Source organism: Bos javanicus, chromosome 15 (genome assembly GCF_032452875.1).
Source record: "Bos javanicus breed banteng chromosome 15, ARS-OSU_banteng_1.0, whole genome shotgun sequence".
NCBI classification, from domain to species: Eukaryota; Metazoa; Chordata; class Mammalia; order Artiodactyla; family Bovidae; genus Bos; species Bos javanicus.
In genome coordinates this window covers 74897379-74924031 of record NC_083882.1, presented here as the reverse complement: position 1 = coordinate 74924031, position 26653 = coordinate 74897379, and the positions used below count along the sequence as shown (strand labels likewise).

Here is a 26653-nt window from a genome sequence, read left to right as displayed (position 1 = left end):
TGGTTCCATGGGGTCACTAACCCTAGAAAGCCAGGGCCTTACTTCCCCCACCTCCTGATTGCTAAAGCGGGGGCCCCCAATCTTGGCCAAACCTTAAAATTAGCTCTAAACCTTGCTGGTGCCTGCCCTGCTAACCCCGCCCCCAAGCCCCTGAAATCCTGATATAATTGGTCTGGGGTGCAGCCTGGGCACTCAGTTCAGTTCAGTCACTCAGTCGTGTCCGACTCTTTGCAACCCCATGGACTGTAGCACACCAGGCTTTCCTGTCCATCACCAAGTCCCAGAGCTTGCTCAAACTCAAGTCCATCAAGTCAGCAATGCCATCCAACCATGTCATCCTCTGTCCTCCTCTTCTCCTGGACACTAGGGTTTTATTTTTTTAAGCTTCCCAGGGGATTCTCATGCATCAAGACCCAGTGTGGCCTGGTTCCTCTGCTCTGAGTGGGGATGTCTCGCACCTGGGAACCCTGGGGCAGCAGGTTCTGGCCAGGGAGAATCTCACGTGAAGCTTCCTGTACCTCTGCTCTGTCCTCCACTTCCTGGAGGCACATTCCTGGGGTGATTCACACTCCTCCGCTGTGTAGGAGGAGACTTTTGAGATCATTACTTTTCTCAGAGGGGCCAGAGAACGCAGGAGAGCACAGATCCCACAGCAAACTCAGGGCTGAGCACACCATGGAGGACTTGGAGATTCCCGGTCCAGAGCTTTTCTCTTTCCACCTGCTACCCTGACCCAGCTCCCCGGGCCTTCCTCATAGAGTTAAGGAGAACTGACTGCTTCACACAGTCATCCTTGGTTCTCACCCCTGCATCTGCTACCTCCGGGCCACACAATCTGCAGACCTGCCTCCTTATCAGTGAATGGAGAGACTAAACCCACCCACCACTCACAGGTGTGAAGGTGAACTGGACTCAGGCTCCACACAGTAGGGCTCGATCCATGCAGGTCCCCTGGCCCCCTCCTCCCACTATCCCTGCCCGAAGATGCCAAATCTGCCATCTCTTACCAACTGTGCGGCCTTGGGCAATCACTTCAGCCCCGTGCCTCAACTTTCCCACCTGTAAAATGGACTTAATAATGGGCTGTGGTGAGGCTTACATGATTTAGTATCTGTAAAGCACCTAGCACCTAGTATGTGTCTAATAAATGCCACCAGTTACGATGATGATGATGATTATCCAGAAGTTGTTGATTTCCTGACCAACAGTCCAAAGCCCTCTGCAGAGCCTCGAGCCAGCCTCTAGATACCTGCAGGGGAGTGCCAGAGAGTGACTACCCCTGCTCCTGGCGAGGGGGGCAGGGTGAAGCAGGGCGGGGCTGGGCCACCTGAGGAAGGAGTCCTCTGCCCTCCGTGGGGCCAGGGCCTCTGTCTCTGAGCCTCTGGGCTGTGTCTCAGCGGCCTGCCTGAGACCTGGGTGTCCAGCCAGTTGGGTGAGTTGGACAACTGATCCCGTGGGAGCCCAGGCAGCTTGGACAGAAAGAGCAGAGAGCAAACCTGGCTGGCTGCTCAGCTCTGGAAGCCTGCCTGTCAACAGATAAGGCCACCTGCACGCTGGTTCTCGGCCACCCAGCTCTGCAGTTCTCTGGACTTTGTCCCGATTGCCCGAGAAAAGAGACGGGTCACAGGTGGCTGTGTTTGTTTTCATCTGTGGCAGGTGATGTGGTTCCTGAAACCCATGCTGACTCCCTGCAGGGGGCTGGCTTTTTGGCCTCCCTATATCCTCCTTTTCACTCTCTGGTCGCACTTTTTCCCTTGTTGTTAGAACAGAAAAAAGAAAAGCTATTACCCTGGGCAACTGGAAAATTAGGAGGCCCTCGGAGTTGGTTGCCATTTCTTTCCCCAGGGGAAATGGCAACCCTCTCGAGTATTCTGGCCTGGGAATTCCGTGGGTAGAGGAGCCTGGTGGGCTACAGTCTGTGGGGTCACGGAGAGTTGGACATGACTGAGCGACCAAACAACAGCATGATTAGGATCTCAGCTTCCTTCAGGACTTCGGTGTGAATCCCAGCTCTGCTTCCTACTGCGTGACTGCCAGCGAGGAATTTACTCAAGCTCTCTGAGCCCAACGTCTCAGCTCTAACACGAGGATGCTAGCAGGGCCTCCCATCTTATAGGGTTGTTGAAGAACTGAGATGAGGTGTGTAAAGAGCTTTGGAGACACTATCAGCTCCTCACAACGCAAGTGAGCAAACCCCACAACCACCACCGTGGGGTGGAAGAAACGGGTCCAGATCAGACCTTCACAGGAATCCCAGGATTTTAGAGCCCAAGTTCAGTTCAGTCGCTCAGTCGTGTCCAAACTCTTTGCAACCCCATGAACTGCAGCATGCCAGGCTTCCCTGTCCCTTCCCTGTCCCCAACTCCCGGAGCTTGCTCAAACTCATGTCCATCATGGTGATGCCATCCAACCATCTCATCCTCTGTTGTCCCCTTCTCCTCCTGCCTTCAGCTTTCCCAGCATCAGGGTCTTTTCCAATGAGTCAGTTCTTTGCATCAGGTGGCCAAAGTATTGAAGCTTCAGCATCAGTCCTTCCAATGAATATTCAGGACTAATTTCTTTTAGGATTGACTGGTTTGATTTCCTAGAGCCCAAACCAGAGCTCAAAGCCTTCTGCTGGTCTTACCCCGCCAGACTGCAATAGCAGAGGGACAGCACCATGTCTTCGTATCAGTCCATACCCACCATCCCTCATTTAATCCTAACAACCCTTGAGATATTATCACCACTATTTAACAGATAAAGAGACTGAGACTCAGGTTCAGTGACTTGCCTCGGGTCACACAAGTCAGTGGCTAAGCCCTGACTGAACTCCAGGTCTGCCTTGAGACCAGAGCGCCTCTCTCTTCACCTGCTGCCAAAGTGAAGGAGGTCGATGGTGGAGCCTGCCAACCCCACCCTTCCGTACCTCGATCTGCTTGCCTGACCCCCCATCCCACGCCAGCTCCAAAACCTGACTCTTGGCTTCCTGCCAGGAAGGAAAAGATCAGCCCCACCAATCCTGGCCACGCTGTTCCTTCAGGGGCTGATGAGGCCAACAGATGTGGCCCTTCCTTGCTTTTCTCTAAAGCCCAAGCAGTGAGACCAGAGGGCCTTCAGCATGAAGAAGGGGCCGCTCTGACAGAGGGTGCAGCTTGGGGAAGAGCAGACCCTTCAAATCTTGCAACCTCCCCACCAGGCCTGATGCAGCCGAAGACTCAAGCTGAGGTTGAACCATAGCCTCTGATCTTTCCCTGCCCATGACTCCCTTTCCTATGTTTTTTGCAGGCTGCTTGGGCCCCATGCAAACCCTGCTTCCTCCTAACCCTGGGAGCTAAGGCTCACACACTCAGATTCACAGTGCTAGGAAGGCCTTTGACGTCACCTATTTGAGTCTTTATTTCTACGATGAAGTGACTGAGAAACAGAGAGGACCGTGGGCCCCCCTATTCTGGGGGGTGTATGTGTACAGAGCAGGAGGAGGGTTGGTTAGAGCCATCAGTACTTCCCAACCTGTTTCACATCATGACACGTGTGGAGAAGTGCACATGTTTGTTCAGCACCCTGAGGTGGACAAATAGGACTGAGCCAGAGCTCTGCTCCCAGGGGCTGAGGAGATAACCAGCCATTTGGGAACATCACTTGGGAGATGCTAATTTAAAGGGATCAGTTCAGTCCAGTCACTCAGTCGTGTCCAATTCTTTGCAGCCCCATGGACTGCAGCACACCAGCCTTCCCTGTCCATCACCAACTCCCAGAACTTGCTCAGACTCATGTCCATTGAGTCGGTGATGCCATCCAACCATCTTTAGGAGTATATGAGAGGATGTCCAGGAGCCCCAGAGTCTAGGGGCCCTAACAAGAAGACCCAGATTCCCAAGTGGGTGCTCAGGGTGTCAACCAGCTTCTGAGGACCCTTACCCAGCCCCAGGTATGGAGGCAGAGCAATAAATCAGTTCACAGTATGAACTCTGAATTGAGAGAGACTTAAATTCCAATTCCATTTCACAGCGACGTGTAACCTTTGGCAATCTGCCTACCCACCCTGAACCTCACCGTCCTTGTCTATAAAATGGGGATATCAAAGCTTGTTCAGGAGGATGGTGGAATCAACTCGCCAAACCCTAGGAAGCAAGCATAGCAGAGGCAGAAGTCTCTGGGAAGAGGTCATGTTAGGCAGAGTCCCCTCCTCACATGGCAGGAGGAGGGTATGCATAAAGATTGTCCCTTGAGATGTGGGGCGCAAAGAGATTCCTACAAACTGCCTCTGGAAAGTTACCATCCATCACCCAAGAACTTGAAACAGATCCCAGGCAGAGGGAGGGCTGATGAAACGAATATCTATGAAAGCATCCTCACGTGAGCGGTGCTTCACTGATCTCATCTCCTTTAACCCCACAACCCCCTGCCACGTGCGGAGCATGGCTTCTGTTCTCTAAGCGGGGTGTCTGGGGCTCGGGAAGGCAGTGGCGCCTTCTCCAGTCACGTGGAGGACAGTGGCCCAGCTGCACTGTGTCCCAGACCCTCCAACTCTGGAGTCCAATGTCCTACCTGCTTTGTGACACTGCTCCCCCCTGCCAAGTCTTCTCATATGGGGTCACAAAAGCCCAACATCAAAGCCCATGGAATCAGAGTATCCAGGAGCCGGGCCAGGTGTCTGCAGGTCTGACAAACACACAGGTGCTGTGGGACTCTCACCTTATACCCGGCAACTGTGGCAGCCATGGGTGCAGAGGGCCAGGGGAACCTCCAGGACATGAGTAAACCCAGGACTAATCCTCAGAGGCGACCTCAAAGAGGGCAGCAAACCTCCTCCTCCCAGAACAAGAGGGGACTTCCAGAATGGCTCATGGGGACTTCCCCAGTGTTCCAGAGTTTAAGAATCCGCCTGACAATGCAGGGAACATTGGTCGATCCCTGGTCCAGGAAGATTCCCCAGGCTCTGGGGTAATTAAGTCCATGCACCACAACTCCTGAGTCTGCTTGTCTTAGAACCTGTGCTCTGCAGCGAGAGAAACCACCCGTATGAGAAGCCTGAGCACCACAACCAGATAAAGTCCACATGCAGCAGTGAAGACCCAGGATAGCCAAAACAAAAAGAAAGAACGTTCATGGGTCAGAAAGCCTGAGCGGCTGCCCTCCCAGAGGGCCCCCAAGTGGCCCTGTCTGTTAGGTTTCCGTCCTGAGTCCATGCAGTCCATTGAACCCCCAACTCCGGCGGCCCCAGACTGGACACAGGAAATGAACGGGTGAAACCTACCCTGCCCTCGGGGAGTGCTCAGTCTGGAGAGGGGACAGACAGGAAAGTGAGCAACTGGACACTAGCAATGTCCCCCAGGATTCAAGAATCACAAAAGCCAGCGCCCTTGCAGTTACTAACTGCCAGAGACTGTGCTCAGTCCTGCACATGGCTCCGTGTATCCTTGCAACGACCCTATGGGGCAAGCACTGCTTTTGATCCCCTTTTACAGTTGAGGAAACTGAGACTCAGGGTGGCAAAGGGACTTGCCCACGGTTTACGCAGACCACAGGGCTGGGAATTGAACCCCGAAGCCTGACCAGAGGCCCTGAGCCTAACCTACTACCTGCAGAAAAAATGTGATTCATGATACAAAACTAAAGTAACCTCGCCTAGGCCCAACCTACGTTGACTGGGTTTCACAGCCCAGCCTCTGAAGCCAGGCAATTGCAGACATTCCGCCAAGGCGCCAGGCCCCAGCTTGCAAACCCTACCCACCCAGGGGCCTGGGCAGCTGGGGGCAGGTGCCTAAAGAGGGGTTAACCTCTGAGTCAGGGCTGCGGAAATGGAGACTGGGTGCTGGGTGTGGGCCCTCAGCAAGGTGATTAGGGAGAAGGAGGGGAAACTCTAATCAGGGACCTCACATAGCAGCAGCCACAGCACACACACCCCCCGCCCTGGGCTCAGGAAGGAAGAGATGGGGCCACTGTGACGCCACCTCCTCCAAGCAGCCTCCCCAGAACATTCTCCTATACACACGCACACAGGGCACTATCTGGCAGCCCTGATCATCTCAGCCTGAGTAGTTGGGGTGGGCATCGGGCAGATAGAGGTTCAAACCTTGGCTCTGCCCACCCCTCAGTGTCACTTAACTTTTCTGAGCCTCAGTTTCCTCATCTGAAAAGTGAACTAACACTTCCTACTTCCCAAGCTGTAGTTCTCAGCACCTTCCTAGGCCTAAGAGCTATCCTGGCCTTGGGGATACTGATGGACAGAGAGACACAGAGAGAGGTGAGTGAGACACAGGAATGGCAAAGAGCTGCACACACAGGTATAGGGGCGCTGTCTCTCATGAGTCCTGGGGGGAAACGCAGAAAAGATGGGGAAGGAAGGAGGGTAGGGGCAGGTCTGTGACTCTAAGAATATGGAGGAGGGGGGCGGGATGGAGCGGGGTCTTCCACCCCACTCAGCGAGGGGAAGAGGGGCCAGGGCAGGGCCTCTGGGCCCGCCCTGCTCTGTCCTGCAGCCCTTCCTCCTCACCGTCTCTTCCTATCTGCATCTGTCCGTCTGTCTTTCTGGGGCTTCCTCCAACCTTCCCCTCTTCCTATTTCTTTGAGACCAGATCTCAAGTCTCTCTTCTCACATCCCGAAGGCCTCTGAACACCCAGAGTGTCCGGGGCACTCACCCCAGACTCCAGCACAGACAGTCCTCCCCATGGCGGGCATGGGCTCCAGGGAGGAACAGCCCAGGGGACCCATTTCCACAGTCAGCTGCAGGGGTCCAGGCCCCCCGAGGCTGGGGGGAAGGGCTGTACCTCCACACAGCGGGCAGAACCCAGCCCCCAGTTCCCAGGCAGGGCAGTGGGCATGTAACCGGCCCAGACATGCGGCAGCTGGGGAGGGAAAACGGGTCACGGGGGAGACCAGCTCAGCCTGCAGGGGCTCCCTACCCAGGGTCCCCGGGACTGCAGAGGGGCAGGGCCGGGACAGCTCCCCTACGCTGGGCTCGGCCAGGGTGGCCCCTCAGCCCCTGCTAGGCCCCCCAGAGATGCCCTGGCTTCAGAGGCACAGGAGACTGGCGGGGATGCTGGTGGCAGGGGAGGTAAAAAGAGAGGCGGGGAGAGGGAGACAGGCCGGGATAAGGAAAGAGAGAGAGAATGACAGGCGGAGAAGGGCCTCCAGGGCAGCCAGGGCTCCGGGCTCCAGACCTCAGGCCCTGTGGTCTCCACGCAAGAGCCCAGGCGGCCCTGAGGCGACCCCTGACCAGGACTGAGGGCCTTACTGGTCCAGGCAGGACACCACCCTAGGAGCCAACTCAGCTCTGCCCCCTGACCACCCCTGCCCTCACCTGCCTCTGTAGCCGAGAGCCCTGCCTCCCCCTGTGGCCTCACGGATGGACCAGCCAGCACCACCCTTCTCCCACCAGCTTCAACCAAGGCCCATTCCCTCCTCAGCCCGTTCTTCTCAGCCTCAGCCTCCCCCAGATTCAGAGAGTGCCAAGCAGTGCCTGGACAAGCACCCCCTCTTCCTACACACCCACACCCCACAGAGACACACACACAGAAACACACATACACAGACAGAGGCACACACACACACAGAGAAATATACGCACACATAGAAACACATGCACACACACACAGACACACACAGAGACACAACAGAAACAAACACACACACACACAGAGACACAGGCCCACACACACACAGACACACACACACACACACACAGAGACATACACACAGAGACACAAGCCCACACACACACAGACACACACACACACACACACAGAGACATACACACAGAGACACAGGCCCACACACACACACACACACACACACACACAGAGACATACACACAGAGACACAGGCCCACACACACACACACACACACACAGAGACATACACACAGAGACACAAGCCCACACACACACAGACACACACATAAAGACACAGGCGCACACACGCACATGCTCATTCCTGAGGAGCCTGGGTCTTTATCACCAGATAGGTGCTAGAGTTGCTCCCAGGCCTAAAGGAGCTGAAGCCGGATGAGGGACTTGACCCCAGGCAGCAGCACCTAAGCCACCAAAATGAGCACCCAGGTCCCAAACAGCCCCCTGGAACCTCCCCAGCTCGGGCCCTGGGGAGGAGAGACAAAAGCCCAGGCAGCCCCACACTCTCATTCCTCGTCCATCACCCTGAGCCGCCCTGCCTCAGCCATGGGGGTAGTCCCTCTGCTAGCCCCTAAAGCAGGGAACCTGCCACCCTGGCCCTGGAGATCTAGGGCTCTGCCACCCTCACCTTCTCACAACCCACTTCTCACTCCTGACTCCAGGGGCACGCCTGCAGCAAAATGCAGCCAAGATAAGAACGGCCACTGAGGGCTGGGGAATGGGGCTGGGGAGACAGGTCATGAGGCCCCCACTGCGGGCTTTGAAAAGTTCCCTCCCCTGTCTAGGATAACCACAGTTCACTCCTACCTCACAGGGAGGAGACAGGCTTGGAGAATAAAAATGCTCTCTCACAATCAAGGGAAGTATGGCGATTATTATCACCGTGAGAAGGTTCCGGGCCACATGGAGTTGGGAGGAGCAGGGTATACAGACAGACAGACAGATAAAGTGGAAAGGAAAGGGGCTTGCTGCTAGGATCTCTGCCCCCCGTGAGCCCCAGGGACCAGGCATGGGGTTCCGAGAGTTCTCAGCACAGGGACCCTCCTTCCGTCAGGTGGTGCTTCGGGCCTGGGCCGGCTCTCCAGGCTGCACAGGAAGAAAGGAGCCCGGAGGGCTGGCAAGCCCAGACACCAGGCCCAGAGCCAGGAACACAGCAGCCTGGTGAGCCTCCAGGGGGCCAGAAGGAACGGGGACTGTTTGTGTTGCAGGAGGAAAGTGGACATGGAAATGAACTGTGACCGGCCAGACTCCAGGCTCCTGGGAGAGAGAACACAGCGCTTCAGGTCACCTGAATTCCCACCCCTACTCCTCCAGCTCTCCCAGGAGGCTCCGTGTGACCCTAGGAACACAGGTCACAGGCGTGTGCCCCTTCCACAGGCCTGGAAACTGAGGCTCAGGAGGCCCCGTGCCCAGGGCCACAACGTGGGGCTGGCAGAGCCTGTTGGGAGCTGATTCTGTCTGTCTGCCCAATCATCCCGTTATCTGCCTAGAACACCCCCAACCTGAGCAGATAGAGTTCAGGCCTGACACCAAGGCCCAACCAGACACCCAGCCCCTGGCCCAGGCGGTGGAAGAGGAATGAAACCCAAGCTGAGTGCAGGGAAAGGGGAGTGGCCAGCGTTTCCCGAGAGCCTCAGGGGTCGGTGTTTTATCCATTGCATCTCACGCCAGCCTCACAGTGACTGGTGAGGAAGATGGCGTTCTGATTTTCAGAAAGAAGCCGGTGGTCAGAGAGGAGAAGTGACTTGCTCATGGTCTGAGGCTGACCATAAGTAGCTCAGCTGTCCCCAGCCCACACAGACCCCCGGGGGCTTGGGGCCACAGCAGCCAGTCACTGCCCTCCTTGCCACCTTGGAGCACTAACTAATCCTGTGAGCCAGCTCACCTGCAGGACAGAACCTGAGACCACTAAGCTGGCTTGGCCACAGGGAAGAAGGTGGTTGGAGTTGGGTCTGGAGGGAATGAAGAAGACCCAGATCAGGAGAGGCGGAGCTGAAGGCATTCAGGCAGAAAAAGAGGGCAGGGGAGCTGAGTCCTGAGATCTGGAAAATTCTGCATGGTATATCTGGAGGGCAGGTACAGTCCTCAGGGGGACCAGGGGTTGAAGTGGGAGGAGGACCTTGGCCAGACCACCCTCTGTCTACCAGGGACCTCACATGCCTGGGCCTGGGGAGGAACTGGTAACAAGGGCAGCCTGGACCACCCTATCTTCCTTCTCCATGGTTCCCAGCCCAGAGCAAGGATCTCTGGCCAGCCTTCCTGGAGTCCTGGGCCCCTGGCACCCAAGAGCCAACAGCCCAACTAAGAGCCCTGGGACCCCCAATCCTGAGCTGAGAACAGGAGCCCAGAGTTCTCCCTTCTTACTTAGGAGGCAGCTGGATGCTGGACCAGGCTCAAGATGGGAAGCAAAGACAACATGGGTTCAAGTCCTAGCTCGAGCCCTCCTTAGCTGTAGGATGCTGGGCCTCTCACTTACAGCCTCTGTCATGATCTGTGAAGTGGGCCCAGTAATCGCCACCCCCTGCCTATTTCATAAGGGGCTGGGAGGCTTGCAGGAGTAAGCACACGAGAAGATGTCCACTGCTAAAAGCTATAAAGCATAAGGTATCATTATGAGAAATGAAGACTTGGGTGCCCCAAGGCCGAGGGTGACTTGCCATGGTCACACAGCCAGGAGGCAACTGAGCATGATTTGAAGTACGGCTCCTGGTGGCTGGGCCAGAGTCCTCCCACTGCAAGATCCCGAGTCCCCGGGGAGCCCTGTCGCTTGGGCTGACCTTCTTTGCATGGGTGGTGGGAGGGGCACAGGCTATGTCCCCCACACCCCAGCTCCTTCCAGGACCTGCTACCACTCCAGACCAGGGGGCCCAACCTTGGGGTGTAGAAATGAAAGCCCAGCTCTGCTGCCTTCAGCTGTGACCTTGGACAAGTCGTTCCAGCCTTGGGAGCTTCAGTTTCCTCATCTGTAAACGGGGGTGTGTGTGTGTGTGATGATAACCTCTACTGGGGGGAGGGGGCTGGTGGGAGGATGACCAGACATCACAGCTGCAAAGTGTCCAGGGCCAGGCTTGGCACACATCAGATGGGCTCTCTCCCTTTCCTCTGCTGTGCCTGCCAGACAGCGCCTAGGCTCAACCAGAGAAAAGTTGCCAGCCTCCCAGAAAAGCGGCGCAGACCATAACTGGGAACATAAACTGGCTGGGGGACACAAGATCTCGGCAGGAGCTCACATTACTGGACAGTCAGTGGGGATGAGATGTGGAGCAAGACGCTGGCTCAGAGGTGATGTGGGGGAACCTGGCTTCCCGTACCCTCACATGGAGTCAGTCCCCAGGGCAGGCACAGGGCTCAGGGACTGCATCTCTGCTCCTGCACGACCCCTGCACAGGGGAAGCCCAGAGACAGCACGTGCATTTTTGAGGGGGTGGGTATTCGGGAGGAGCATGGAAAGGTGACCACGTCAGCGGTCCTATATTAGAGCTCCTGGTGGCTCTCCTTGGACGTATGAGGTCACCTGTCAGAGCCTCAGTTTTCCTTTCCATAAAGTGGGAATGGTGGTGATTATCTTCTCCTCTTGCACACGGTTATATAATAGTGCATCCTGGAGAAGGGTGATGAGCTGGGGGCAGGAACAAGCTGAGTTCAGATCTCACACCAACCTTTGTTAAAGAAGCCAAGGTTCCTACCGGCAGCAACCCCAGGAGCTGAAATTCACTGCAGAGCCTCCTCTGCCCTAACCCACTACTCCATTGTTCTCAGACTGGGATCCCACACCAAGAACAGCAGCACGTCCCGGGAACATGTTAGCGACACACATTCCTAGGCTGCACCCAAGACAGATGGAACCAGAAACTGTACGATCTGCATTTTAACAAACCATCCAGGAGACTCTGATGTATGTCAGGGTTTGAGAACCATTGCAACACCCCATGACCTGCCTCCTATTCCAGAGAAACTTCCTCCCACGGATTCATCTCCCATTCCCTGGCTCCCAGCAGGCTGTTGGGAAGGAGTCACCATGGAGAGGGGTCATTAAATAGTAAAGATCCCATAATTAGTTAATGACATGCCAGGCTCCCCGACAGGAAGGTCAAAAGTCAGACTGCAGTCGTAGAGGAAAAGCTCCTTCATATCTGTCTTCCTCTTTGTCTCTGACTGACTGTTCCACATGCATGCCCCAAGAGCCTGCCTGCTTCCCTCCGTGAACCTGCTCGGCACCGAGGGACAGACGGTGCCTTCCCCTCAGGAGGTGGCGGTTTAGTCGCTAAGTTGTGTCCGACTCCTGCGACCCCATGGATTGAAGCCTGCCAGGCTCCTCTGTCCATGGGATTCTCCAGGCAGGAATACTGGAGTGGGTTGCCATTTCCTTCTCCAGGGGATTTTCCCGACGCAGGGATCGAACCGGGGTCTCCTGCATTGCAGGTGGATTCTTTATCGACTGAGCTACGAGGGAAGCCTCTCCTCAGGAGACCTGGAGCTAAATGTAGGGGAGAGGGGGGACATACACTCTGGTACGTATCACAGAGAGGGGTTTCCCTGAGAATCTGGTCCTCAGACCTTGAGTTTAAAAATCATCTGACAGGAAAGCCACTTTGAAGAATTCAGCCTGTGAAGATCACTCAAGTTGAGAACCAGACATATGGACAAGGTGGTCACTATGGCAATGTGGGCACGAATGAAAAATTCAGAACGGCCTAAATGTGCAACGGCAGGGGCATGTTTAACTGGGTCACGGCAGACCCATGTGGTGCGATGCTAGGGACCTGGGAACCACGCTGTGGAAGAATATTGAATAACATGGAAAAATCCTGCTTCTATAGTGTTACCCTGAAAGCATCAGCACAGGAAGTGGTTCATATGTGGGACTCCAATCTTGTGTGCGTGTGTGTGTGTGTGTGTGAACACCAAACCTTTCTCGGGACTTATCTCTGAGCAGTTATTTCCTCCTCTGCATCTGTTCTTCACCCTCAAACTTTTTCCACAAAACTATTTCTTCAGTAATTAGAAAGTGTTGTTTTTTTTTTTTTTAAGGGCCCATTAGTTCAGGCAGAGATAAAGGTTTTTTTTTTTTTAATTGACCGAAATGGATTGGGACTGACATACACACACTACTATACATAAAATAGATAACTAACAAGAACCTGCTGTGTAGCAGGGGAGCTCTACTCAATACTCTGTAATGACCTATATGGGAAAAGAATCTAAAAAGAATGGGTATTTGATTATATATACAATGGATTCACTTTGCTGTACATCAGAAATTAACACTGTAAATCAACAACACTCCAATAAAAATTAGTAAAAATAAACAACAACAAAAAAGTTGATAGAAGTGTCTCTTTCCTACATCAGAACCATTGACCTGAGGGCAGAGGGGGAGGGTGCTATAAGGGAGGCTTGGTTACCACCCTCCACGAACACACTCAGGGAGTAGTCACACTCTGCATGGCCCCCAAGTGGCCCCCACGACCACGATCAGGACCAACAGGTGGAAGGGAGGATAGGTTTGTTCAAATTCTACACGGTATTTTTTAAGAGTCTGATCCATCTGGAGATGAAAGACAGTGAGTTCTCCAAGCCTTGAGGTGTGCGAGCAAAGGCTGAATGTTGTCCAAGGGATCAGACGGGGCAGATAGGTTGACTCAGGGAGCTATAATGCTGCTCACAGGACAGCATTATATGATCTTGTGAATTTAGTCACAAGCCCCCAGCTTTGCCCTCACTCTCTGCCAAAAGCACATGCGGGTGGAGGCTGGTATCGGAGAGTCTCATGCAAGACTGAGCCCATAGAGGCCCAAGGCCCTCCTGACCCCAGATTTCCAAACAGCCCCAGAACAGTCCCTCACTCCAGATCAGGGGACCTCGGTCTTTGGGGAAGAAGGACTCTGTTATTTCCCCAAAGGGGAGGCAGGGGCAGCCTTCATTCATCAGTATCACCCTCTTCATCCTCTGGCTTGAGTGGAGGGCGTGCTCTGTGCTGGGCCCACCACTGTTTGACCCAGAACTATGATCTCATTTAATCCTTACCGAAAGTCATGAGAGAAGGGATCAGAGGGGCATCGGAGAGCCTCCAACATGGCCTCCTGCGGCTGTGAGTTCAGAGAGGCCAGGGGTCAGGCCACGGAGGCCTCTCTGCCTAGGTGCCCGACAGTGACCCAGGGCCTGGCAACCCACTCACTTGCGGCGAGATCTCAGACAAAGCAGTCATATCCACCCCCACTGAGTTTCTATCTCCTTTATGCATAAGGACGTCTCACCGTGTCCCATTGCAACAGCATTCTCATATTCCATCTCCTAAGACAGTGTGTGGGAGAGTGATTTTCCAGCCTCAGTAGTAGAATTACTCATTGCTAACATTATCGTCAGCAATGTCAAATGAACATTAATCAGTGTTTGCCTACCAGGTATCATTAGAAGCGCCCTGTAGGTATGAGGCGGAACACATATTCTTCTCTCCACCTGTTTCCCTAAACACCCGTGCTGGCTGAACACCTGAGGCCTGGCTCCACCCACTTCTTCGTTTCTTGCCAGGACCCCCAGCAGAAGCTTGTCTGATTGGTTCTTCTGGGAGATGTACTCAGTACGCTCAGTGGGGGTCTCCCCTTCTCAGTGAACCAGGCTGTCTGCTGGAAGCATTCCATCTGGGCTACTCCCCTGCACACTACCAGCTCTTGCGGAGAGGCTGGCTCCTGTTCAGAGCCGCCTGTGACCGGACATGTAACTCTGCCAGTTCCAGGGAAGAGTGAGCCAGCCCTCCAGGCACAGATCTAAAGCCACGTTTTCCTGCCTTCCTTTGCAGCTCCATCTTTGTCAACTGCGCTATTCACTTGGTTCCAAATTCAGAAGGAGAGGGCTTCCCTCTAAACTTAAAGTGTGAAGCTCCTGTAACCTTCACAGCACCCCTCTGAATTGTTTGTTATTATTATCATTCCTATTTGACAAGTGAGGAAAGTCAGCCCTCTGGAGTGAAAGACTTTTGAGATGCTTTCTCAACACCAGGCAGCACTCGGGGCGCGTCCACCACAACGCAGGCTGGAGTGGCTCCCATATATGTCTGACTCTTGGCTTCCTCCACAGACACTCCCTCAGTCTTTTGAGGCTTGACAAATTGACATTCATTTCAAACCAACACCCCACCCCCTTTTGAAATAAATATGATTTATTAACAACAACAAAACCCTCAATGTGATCCCCAAGTTCACATAATGCATTTCTGTTTAAATATGTATAGTACGTTTTTTGATAGCTTTATCGTGTCTGTTCTTTCTTTCTTGAGCATAAAAATAATGTGGGTTTATTGCAGAAGATTCAGAAAATGGGGAAAAGTTTTTTTAAAAGCCTGTAATTTGATCGAGATAATCCCATTATTATGTTGTATATAAATGTATTCATCTGCTTTTTAGCCTTGTTGAATGCAGTCATGGGGGTGGGGGGGCACTCGGTCATTCTGTTTCTGAGGTGTCTCTATGACACTGTGGGGACCTGCCCACCTCCAGTGACTATTTCGGGGCAGGAGAACAGGGTGGGCACCCACAAGCCCTTTCTCTAAATAAAACCCTGCAGCTCCCCACTGTGATATCGCATGGGCTTCTCTTACAAAAGCCAAGTGCAGCCAAATACACGAAAATAAGAGTTTTGCAGCCAGAGAAGGGCTATCTCTTGCCCAAGGTCATATGGTGAGTAAAGGATGAGCTGGGATCAGAACCCAGGTCTCCAGATTCCCAGACTCAAGCCTTTCACCAAAGACTGCCCCCAAAGACTGAAATCCTGCTCCCTATGAGCTTACCAGGTGGCCCAGTAGTAAAGGATCCACTTGCCTAGGCAGGAGACACAAGAGACGCAGGTTCAATCCCTGGGTCAGGAAGATTCCCCAGAGTAGGACACGGCAACTCACTCCAGTATCCTTGCCTGGAAAATTCCATGGACAGAGGAGCCTAGTGGGCTACGGCGACTGAGCGCAAGCTCATTAATAATAGCAACACTACCCAAAACTACCGGCACATATTAATACAAAGCACTCACTGTGTGCCAGGTACGTATCACACAGGCTTCACACCCATTGATTCGTATCATTCTCAAACAACCCTATGAGAGACATACTCTGTCTACATTTTAGACGCTGAAACGGATGGGCAGAGGGGTTAAGACCCTTAGGGTGTGCCTAAGGTCACACCCAGCAGGTAAATAACAGAAGCAGAAATGATAGTCCGATTCCAGAGTCCACAATGTTGCCTATGTTTCCTTCTCCACTGTCCTGGGCCAAGGCCAGCTGGACCTCCGGCAGGCTTCTGGAGCATTTACTGCATGAGAAGCAAGAGAACTGGCCTAGGGGACCAGCCCCCTGGACCAGTTCACGCTGCCACTTCACAGCGGAGCCAGCAACCGAACCAGGCTTCCTAACGCTCCGTTTCCAGCACTTCATCCACTTTCCTGCACGGGTCCTATGGGCCCAGGTCTGGAATCCTCAGTAACTCCCATCCTGAATCACCCCTCAACACAGCAGGGAAAGTCAGGGGTGGGGCCCAGAGAAAGGCAAAGAAAGAAGCCAGGAAAGAAGCCAGAGGGGCGAGCGGACAGGCCTTCCAGAGCTCCTCACTGGGTGGTCTCCGGGGATGATGTTGGGGGGAGTGGGGTTGGGAGGGCATCTTCCCATCCCCCAGCCCTGTGCCTGCGCCTCATGGGACAGGGCACCTGGCACAGATAACTGCTGACTTGAAGGTGGCTTTTCTGGCTGAGTCAGGGTTCACTAAAGGCCAGAGATGTCCCCACCAGGCTGGGGCTGGAGGAAGTTGGGCTCTTCCCGTCTCAGGAGGGGAAAGGCCAGGCCTCACACGGGAAGCCGAAACCCAGGCTGAAGCAATCCAGCCGCCCTGTTCCCACCTCCCTGGACCCCAGTTCCAGGCCCAGGGTGGGCAGTCCTGAAGGGCAAGGCAGGGGCGTGAGACCCCCGCATCCCGGCCCCAGTCACGGAGGATCTGGCTCAAACTGGGTCCCACTGGGCCACCCTGAGGAGAATCACTCACTCGTTCCAACTCTATTTCCTGAGTGCCCGCTGTGGGCCAGGCTTTGTGCCTGGAGTCGGGACACAGAGATGGACGGGGCCATCCCTGACTGGGAGGGTTCCCAGGGATACTCCATGTGCCACCAAACAGCAGCCGGGAGGCAAGGGCTCCGTGTTGTCAAGCACAGAGGGAAGAAGGGAAGGGAAAGGAAGGGTTTCGAAGGAAGTCTGCCACTGACGTTCAGACCCACTTCCCCTCAGGAAGCTTAAAGTCACTCTGGGGAAACCCAGGGACCCCCAGGAAGGACACCACGCAGGCGGAAATGACTAGTGTCTTGGGGCACGCACACGAACGCTGGCGAGGGGCAGAGGGCCTGTACGGAAGGCTGGGGCTCTGGGGGATGTTTCTGGGGGCCTGAGGAGCAGCCTGCTACAGCCTAGAAAGACTGGCCAGATGTAGAAAATAAGGACAGTGGCAGCTCTCATTGAGGGAGGGTTCACCATGTGCAGGCAGAAAATTGCTAAGCGCTCCACAGGCAGTTTTTTTGTTTTATCCTCATGTCACCCTATGAAGTATTAAGCATTATTATCCCCAGTGCGCAGATTCAGAAACTGAGGCTCAGAAAGGGTCACCTAGCTAGGGATGGGCAGGGCCAAAACGTCAGCTCCAGTTCTTCACCACCATGCTGGTCTATATTCCTAATCTGTGTGGACAGGCAGAAAGAAGCGAGGGTGCTTCAGGTAAGAAGTAGGCAAGGCTAGGAAGTGGGATCGATTACCGTGTGTTTGAGAGGAGTTGCCCAGTTCCACTTTGTACGGACCTTGTGTTTTGTGTGTGTGTGTGTGTGCGCACACACACACTCACATGTACCCTACTTTGCAAGTGTCCGGTGTTACAGAACTTCCTGAGAGCCAAGTAAAGAATAAGTCATTAGCAGAGCAGGGAAGGACAGACAGCCCAAAGAGGAGAAGGAACTTCTGAAAAGTCACACAGAGGAACCAGGACGAAGTTTAAGGCGCAGACTGCAGGCCTCTTCCCTCCCCTCAACTGCCTCTCCAGGTCAGCCCAGAGTGAATCTGCTGCTCACAGGAAACCCACGGTGTCAGGGGAAACCCGGGGATGAGTCAGGAACCAGGCAGCCCTCAGACACCAAGTGGGCCCGTCACAGAGGCCCTGGGCCTGCGGTCTGCCTCCTCCGAGGCAGTGTCAGGGGGTGAGGGAAAGAGGGAAGCCAGCGTAGCAGGACACTCAGCCCATGTTTACCTCTGGGCTTCCCTTCCTGGCTCCTCAGACCCAGGCCTATGGGAGGGGAAGCCGGTGGGCAGGACAATTCCTGCTGAGATTAAACCAGCGCCCCCCACCCCCACCCTGGCCCTGGCCCTGGCCTGCCCTAGAGAGGGGCCGAGGCTCTTCCCTCCTGCCTGCCTCTCACACAGCCAACTCCTGACCATTTGCTGCCCCCTGAGTTCACCGTGGGGTGGAGGAAGTGGGTTTAAAGATTTGGAGCCAGGGGTCAAGGCCAAGCCCAACCACGGGCCCCAGCGGGCCCCAGATGCTACAGCTCAGAAAGAACGCCTGGGGCTTGGGGCTGCCGCCCTCTGCGCCAGGAGGGGCTGTCTGGCTCTCAGAGGGGGACAGGGGCTGCGTCCCCAGGCTTGGGGGGTGAGAAGGTGGGAAGAGCTTCCAGGCAGTGGTTCAAAACTCTGAGGCCTCAAGAGAGAGGGGACTGCCCCACACTGCCGAAACTTCAAAGGAGCCCTGGAGGAACCAAAAAAAATCCCCCCACCATGTGAGAAATGTGTGTTCCCACTGGCTAACCTTTCACCCTGGCCCCTCTGGGCTGGACGAGGAGGGGAGGGGCTGCAGGCACTTCTTCCCAACCACCCAGCTCTCCAGCCCCCGCCCCCTGACGACTGGCTCCTGTTCCCTCCACTGGCCCAGACACCTGTCCTGCATAGGCAAACACAGAGCCTTCTTGGGCGACTCCCTCTCTATCACTCTGTAGCACTCACCACCCTCCCCAGCGCCCGTACCCACCCAACCCAGCCACCTTCCTGAGTGTCTGCCATACTCTTCGGTCTAGGCTGGGTGGGGGATAGAAAGACACGGAGGGCAGATTAGACACTGGGACACTCGCTCTCCCCGCCCCCAACAGCGCCTCCCCCCAGCCCCAGCCCCAGACCTCCCCAAAGCCCCTGTGGGCCCTCCTTCCCCATCACTACCGCCATTGGCTCATTCTCCCTTGACCGCTGGGTCCCGAACCCCAGCACATCTGGCAGACTGTCCATCCTAAAGTGTCACTCTGACGAGGTCACTCCCCTACTCGGAAACCTTCAGCAGCCCTCAAGGTCTATAAAGCAAATCCAAACATTTCATCTTGGCATTCAAAGTCCTCCACGAGTTGATGCAACCTACCATTCTCCCTTCCCATTCCTGCCGAGTCTCAACTCTTCAGCCAGACTGATCAATCAAGCAGTTTCTTCAAAATTCCCTGACCCCTCTTCCCTTTTCCATCAAATCTGAACCCTGGTCTTGGTGGTCAAAAAAGGAGGCACAGTGGTACTGAAGCTGTGCTTACAGTATCTGCTGTATAGCATGGGGGCTACTTTCAAACAAGGTTGAAAAAAATTTCCCCTGAACACGGTGACGCCCTTACCTTCCTCTAGGCATCTGTCTCTACCCAAAACACTGCCTCAGCTGTGGATGCTGAAACCTTCGAAATGCTTAAGGCCCACCCAAGAGTCCACTTGCTCCAGAAACTTTCCTGAAGATCCCTTTGACTCTTCGTCTATCTCCTATCAGAGTCCCCTTGCCCAAGTTCCTTACCAGATTGTAAGCAACTAAGGATGGGGTCAGCGTGTCATCATCCGTCAGTCATCACAGGGGGCGGAGGGGTGGCGGGAGGACTTTCCACTAGATGTTTACTAAGCACCATTGGAAAGGAACATCTCTTCCCTGTGCCCCACACAGGCAACACCTATGACCCCTCTCCCTCCCCACCATACCAAACTCTTAATCTTATGCCACTCAAAAGCTTAGAGAGGGAGTCTGGGGCCCCAAGTTGATCTAAGCCCAAGCAGGACTTGGAATCGCAGGCAGAAAGTCCTGTTCAAGTCTCGACAACTCCAGGAAGCCCCTTCACCCCCTGCCCTGGTTTCTCTAGTGTCTCACCTCTCTTGGGCACCACTCCTCCCATACCTCCACATGCTGTCCCCTCCACATATTCATAGTACAGCCCTCAATCAAACTCTGTCCCATGGTGGTTTAAGTTGTGTCCAACTCTTGTGGCCTCATGGATGTAGCCTGTAAGGCTCCTCTGTCCATGAGATTCTCCGGGCTGCAATACTGCAGTGGGCTGCCAGTTCCTTCTCCAGTAGCGCTTTCCAGCTGGTTCCAAAGTATAGGGCTCCTCTTGCCAGGAGATGCAAGGAGTCAGTCACCTTCAGTGCCCAACCCTGATCAAACAGATAAGAGGTACACACACTGCCCCTCACCTCCACCCTGAGCCCAGCATGCAATGGGAGAGCTGGATTCTGGCCACCAGAGCAGTTCCATATCCATGACATCGCATCTGGCCTTGAGCTCTGGGTGTGAGTTATCTTCTCCAGCAGAGGCATGGTGGGGGTAGGGACCCTACTGGGAGCAACTCAAAATGAGTGCAGAACCCGAAGGCTATCACCTAGCTCCATCTGATATATAATAGATGTTAAGGAAACATCTGGGGGGTTATTTAGCCAGATACCTAACGACTGGAAGAGTATTACCCAAAACTCAGCTAGTCTTTGGTCTAGACGACACCTCCCCCCAACCCCAAAATGGACAAAGTATTGCTGGTGGCAGGTGGCGAGTTTTGGCTCTCACAAGGTCAGGAGGAGCTTCAGCCAGCCCTCCAAAAACAGTCTCATTCCCAGGCAGGAAGCCAGTCTATCACCTGCCCATCCACATCAGAGCAGCTGTCACACAAGGAGGGCTCACTGGGTGCCTGGCGCCTTGCTAAGCACTGTATACACATTATTGTATTATGTCCTCCCTACCAGGTGGCTCAGTGGTAAAGAATCCGCCTGCCAGTGCAGGAGTTGCAAGTTCAATTCCTGGGTCGTCGGGAAGATCCCCTGGAGAAGGAAATGGCAACCCATTCCAGTATTCTTGCCTGGGAAATTCCATGGACAGAGGAGCCTGGCAGGCTACAGTCCACAGGGTCACAAAAGAGAGGGACACAACAGCAGCTAAACAACAGCCACCATCACTACCATTGATTATCATCACTATGCCCATTTTACAAATGAGGAAACTGAAGCATGAAAAGTGACCGGAACCCAAATCAACGTGGTCCCAACTCCCTGACCACCGAACTAGTTACTATGGCCCAACACAGAACACCCACCGCCACCAGGGACAGAAACCTCCAGCCCAAGAAGGAATTTGGCATGCAGCAAGAGCCCCAGGCTCTGGGCTTGATTTTGGGCCGAACGTTTGGTGGGGTTTTCCCTTGTCTTCCCCACTTACCCAGATAAGAATTTGTCCCCTGGCTTCTGCCAGGGGCCTCCCAAGCCTGCTCACCTGGAAAAGCCCTGGGGCGGGGGGCAGGTGGCAAAGTCCCGCTGAGTTTCCCATCCCACGTCTTACTGGGCTCTCAGAGGTGTGGGGAAGGGGAGGCTGAGACTTCCCTGACTTGGGTCTCCACGCCCCCTCCGCCCCCCAGCTTTCCCAGGCCTGTGAGTTCAAGTCCCATCGGAGGAACGAGTGAGACCCTTAAAGCAATGCGCTTCAAGCTCGCAGAGAGTTCGCTTTCCTCACTCTGAGGGGAAACAGACTGTAGTCTGGATGACGCGATCTGAAATACCTGTTGCAGTCCGCTCTCACTTGCCGGCCTCACCTTCCGAGGGTTCCCAGCGAGAAAGGGCAGTGGAAGCACGGAGTCCACCTGGGTCCAGCCCCTCCTTGTACTGGAACCCGAGAGGTCCAAAGCCGGCTAATCGGGGGTCGAGGGGGAAGCGCCTGGGGTCACACAGATGGTGCGCGGCGGAGCCGGAGAACTGGGAGGGGGGGTGGCGGTCAGGACTTGGGAACTTAAGCTCCTTCTCAATCAACCACCAGCTTGCCTTCGCGGCCAGACCTGTCACTTGTTCCGAGAAAGCTGCCCCGAGCGGGTTCTGGAAATTGGGGGCGAAGACTAACCTTGCTCGTGGTTTGCCGGAGGGCCTCCCCCACCCACTTCTCACCTGCCGCCTCTGCTCTTTTTTTTTTTTTTTTTTTTTGCTCGGAGGTGCAAGCTCAAGAGTCGCCCGCTTGCGCCCCAGTCCTCCGCGTCCGACTGCGCAGCGCCGGGTTCAGTCGCTGGATCGTCCGTCCCCCTCCCGGCGGTCTTCAGAGAACTCAACGGCCTCGGCCTGGCCCCGCCCCATCCAGAGGGCACGCCCCTCGGCCTTCGGACTGGGCCCAAGTCCCGCCCCCAGCCCCGCTCCCAGCCTCTGCCGGAACGTGGCTGGCCTCCCAGCCCAGCCCGGCTCCGCTCGCCTCGGCCTTCCCCCTGCCTCGGGCCCTGTGGCGAGTGGAGCTGTGCCCCTTGCCCCGCCCCGCTTACGGCTCCCCCCAAAAACACTCTTGGTCGGCTCCGCCCCCACGGTCACTCTGGGGATGGGGCCCTCCCTAGGCCTACCCCACCCCACCTCCAGCCCCCGGGTCTTGCCTGGATAAAAAGCTCTCTCTGGCCCAGGCCCCGAGCTCCAGCCCGGGCTGGGTGGGAAGCGCCACCCGCGCCCCACCACCCCCCCCCCCCCCCGTCTCAGTGCTACCTAACGGTCCCGCCCCCTCCTCAGCCTTCCTCAACATTCCCAGGCTCCTCCCAGGCCGCTGGAAGGTCCTCCCAGCATCCCCGCCTCTGCCTCCCTCAGCTCCGGGGCTATACCGCCCCGCCACCAGCCCTCCTAGGAAGAGGCCACTCCCTAGGAACGCCCCTTCCCTCGCTTCACCGCCTGTCTAATCCTGCCCTGCCTTGGGAACCCTACCCCGGGCAGGCACGCCTCCGGGGGAAGAGGGGAGTGCCCACATTGGCATTCCAGGGCGGGTGTATCCGGGTGCAACGGGGGAACGGCGGGCGTGGGAGCGGCTTGCGTTCCAAGTCCGGGCCTCTATCAAGACGTAGCTTGGACCCAGGCACTATTTGAAAATACTAACAGCCACCACGGATTGAACTCTATCGGCCAGGCTCTATGCCAAACTCTGGCTTAAGAAGAGTACTTTACAAGGACTGGCCGTTGAATTCACAGGACTCTGGCCAAATGTTGCGTCCGTTTTACCGATGAGCAGCCTGAGGCTTAGAGAAGGGAAGTCAGGGGCCTCCCGAGTCTCACACGGGTGGTGAGCAAGACCCAGCCCCAGGGCCGTGAATCATAAGGCTTGATGCTGCACCAGCTTGTCTGGACTGGCCCCTGGAGAAGTAGCCCAGACTAGCCAGCTACTGAGACAGTTCTAGCAGGCTGCCGGAGGTAAGGGGAGGAGGCGTGGGTTGATGAGCTGGGTGGCAGGGAGGGGTTGCTGGTCCATCCCTGTGAAGGTGGCTTTCTCTCTTGAGAAGAAATGGCTCAGAGTTAAGATGGGTGGCAAAAGATCTCCAGATGGCTGTGGTACATCCCCCCCACTTGGATCCCATCGCCAGCCTTGGGTCCCTGTGTAATGACTAGAGCCATTGACCTGTCTTGCTGACAAAGCTCTTTCGCTCCCATTATCTCACTGACATCTCACAAGAACGCCATTGTGGGGAGGGTATGATTATGCTGGTGTTGCCTGGGTGGAGTAGGCTGGGGAGCTGGATCCCTGCCCAGCAAGGTGGTTCTCGAAGCACGGTCCTCAGACCAGCAGCAGCAGCAGCAGTGGTAGCATCTGGGAACTTGTTAGGAACATGTGATTGGGGGCCCATCTCAGATCTACTGAATAAGAAACTCTGAGGGGTGAGCCTAGCAAGTTTGCTTTAACAAGGCTTCAGGGTGATTCTGAGTTGCACTCAAGAACCACTGTGAGAATCACAAAGACCAGGGAGGCTCCTGGGAGCCTTGTGACCCAAGGCAAAGCAAGGAAGGTACTTAATTAACCTCTCTAGACCGAGCCCTCGAAAGGGAAAATCATGGGAACAATCTTGAGGGTGGCTTTTGAGGATTAAATGTGGTAATGCCCATGAAGTGTTTGGCTACTCTTAGATACCCTCCCTGCTCAATAAATAACTGTTCTCTTTCTAGTAAAAAGTCTCCTTCATAGAATCTCCACATGAAGCTGGAGGAGTGGGGTTGGGGAGTCCTCTAAGCCTAGAAATGCCCCATGGTGTTGTCCTTCCTAGAAGGACACCGTCTTTCCTGCAGGGTGCCAAGAACCTAAAAAGCCCTGGGTGATATTGATTCTGCTGGTCCGCGGACCACACTTTGACAACCATGGTGCTATTCTGCCTTGGGCTGGATTCCCACTCCCCACCCAAGCCAATCCGTGCAAAATGGCCATAAACTACCTTCCTTTCCTACCCTGCTTCAGATCCCCTTCCCTCAAGCTGGGGGTGTTGGTGATGGTGATGGGCAGGTGGCTAAACAGCTGGATTCCATCATCCCTCCCTACCCCCTTCCTCGACTGAACGGAACTGAAAATAAAACATGTCTGTTCTTCTGCCGTGAGAAATATTCTTTACAATGACCAAGAAGGCCATGCTGAAATTTCGAATTCTTGTACTGTTTGGAATTCTGTGCGGGAACGTGATGGTGTGGAGTAAGTTGGCCCTGACCCCAGCCCTTGGTGCCACCCACCCCAGTTTGCTTCCTAGCTCCATCTCTGCCCTGTGTCACAAGTAGCCTAGGACACTGGCCTGTGAATACCCCAGCCCACAGGCCCAAACTCTGTCTACACAACTTGCCTACAGCTACCACTAGTCACATCTCTAGGGGTGCAGAGGGGGGCATGTTGTCCCCCTGGATGGACCTGGAGAAGTTGCTCATATACATCCTAAAACTATGCTTGGGCCATTTAGGCAGTGCTATCTAGGTTTTTAGATACCTGAAGCATGATAGAGGAGGGGTTGGGGTGCAGGCTCTGGGTAGACACAGGTGGCCTCCTGTCCAGGGTGATGAGTGACACTGCCATTCAGCCTGGTCTTCCCAGCACCTAGCCTAATGCCAGGCATACACTGGAAGCTTAAGGTACAGTCATTGAGTATATGCGTGTCTCAGTCATTTAATGAAATATAAAGTTGGGTTGGTTTTCCAGCATTTCCTTCCAGCCAGAGTCAGCCTTTGTCATAACTTGCCTCAGGCATTTTTTCTGGCAGAGAGCTGAGCCACCTCTAGCGAGAAATTACAGATGGAAGTCTTTTGGGAAATCTCCAATCCATTTCAGAGGTGAATCTGGGAGTTCTGGAGGCAGGAAAAGGAGCAAGAAGAACTACTCTAGAAAGACTTAAGGCAAGCCTTCAGATGACCAACTTGGAGGTAGGGGAGACAGTGGTTATGGCAAGACCTCCAAAGGGTGTGGTTGTGGGGGTTTCAGCCTCTCAAAAGATTCTCCACTCCAGAGGTGGCTCAGGAGCTGCAGAGCAGGAGATCTGAAGGTCCTTGTGTGGTGCAAGAGCATGTGTGTCAGGGTTTCACTGATGCCTGGCCCAAGGTAAGTGGCCAAGACATTTTATAGCTCTGGGGGAAAAATGGAGGGCAAGAGGTGCATCTGTTTCTGATTGTTGTGTAATAAACCACCAATCATTTATTCAGCCCACGAATCTGCCATTGGGGGTTGGTTCCATAGGGAAGGCTTCTCGCTGCTCTACGCGATATCAACCTATTCAACTGGAAGTCAAGGATCCGTTTTCAAGATGGCACACTCACCCAGCTGGCTAGCAAGTTGGAGCTGGCTGTCGGCTGGGAGCTCAGCTAGAGCTGGGGACCTGTTCCTCCCCATGAGGCCCGGCAGGCTGCTGGGGCCTCCTCACAGCAAGGTGGCTGGGTTTCAAAAGCTAAGAGAGATCAAGATAGAAACATGTGACATTTTGTGATGTTTAACAGCCTAGCCTCAGAAATCATGTTGCATCACTTCCTTTGTATTCTGTTAGTGGTGTGTGCATGCTAAGTTGCTTCAGTCGTGTCCAACTCTTTGAGACCCTATGGACTGCAGCCCGCCGGGCTCCTCTGTCCATGGGATTCTCCAGGCAAGAATACTAGAGTGGGTTGCCATGCCCTCCTCCAGGGGATCTTCCCAATCCATGAATCGAACCCACGTCTCTTGCGTCTCCTGCATTGGCAGGCGAGTTCTTTACCACTAGCGCCACCTGGGAAGCCCTCCTAATAGTAGAGGGAATCACAAAGTTCCACTTGGTTCAAGGGAGGGGGCATAGTCTCCTTCTCTCTATGAGGGGTTGCAGTGTCCTAGAAGCGCTTGCAGGACAGAAAATATTGTTGCAGATATTCCTGTTGGCAGGAGACTCAATCTGAAAAATACAATCTGTTTTGAGCAGGACCTCAGAATGACTGTAGTAGAAAGTCCTCTGGTGGGAACTGAGAGTCTGAATTAAGCTGATTTCAAGGAAAAGGTGCCCAATATTTGCTCACACAACCATTTGTGCACAAATAAATCAGAACTCTGGCAACAGACACATAGTCTTGAGTGTTTGGGTTGTTTAGGATCGTCCTTCTTCAGAGTCCTCAGAACTTCGGCCTGTACTGTGTCTCTAAAGTTCTAAACTCAAATAGCAACCGTTGGATCCTCGTAACAACAATCCTGGGAGGTACACGCTATTGATTCCCATTTCTAAGACAGGGGAATGGAGGCCCTGAGAAGGTAGGTAATCAGCTCAGGGTCGTATAATTAGTAAGTGACAGAGGAAAGAGAAGTGAGAGTTTATAGCCAACCCAGTTTTCAGTCACAAGAAACAGACTCCAATGGGAAAGGCCCAAGTTGGGCAGGATACAGACATCCAGATGCTGACCACCAGCACCAAGCCACAAGGTCTATCTCTGAAGGCTCACACTGAATCAAAGAGCTGCCCCCCGGGGTCTTAAAAACACCCACCT

At 54.5% G+C, this 26653-nt stretch overlaps 1 protein-coding gene and 1 non-coding gene across 5 annotated transcripts in view; one reads left to right on the top strand and one right to left on the bottom strand.

Annotated features, from left to right (window-relative positions):
* The window catches only part of CD82 (CD82 molecule), a 56425-nt gene extending 34041 nt beyond the window's left edge, over positions 1-22384 (bottom strand). Inside the window, exon 1 of one of the 4 annotated variants that reach the window (XM_061381208.1) lies at positions 22306-22384. The gene's annotated coding sequence lies outside the window, so the exon portion shown is untranslated. The other 3 variants (XM_061381211.1, XM_061381209.1, XM_061381210.1) reach the window with 3 other exon arrangements.
* Positions 19112-19234, top strand: LOC133227192 (small nucleolar RNA SNORA61). Its single transcript, XR_009729751.1, has one exon. It is a non-coding gene; the product is annotated as a small nucleolar RNA SNORA61 (small nucleolar RNA).
* Positions 22385-26653: the final 4269 nt, after the last annotated feature.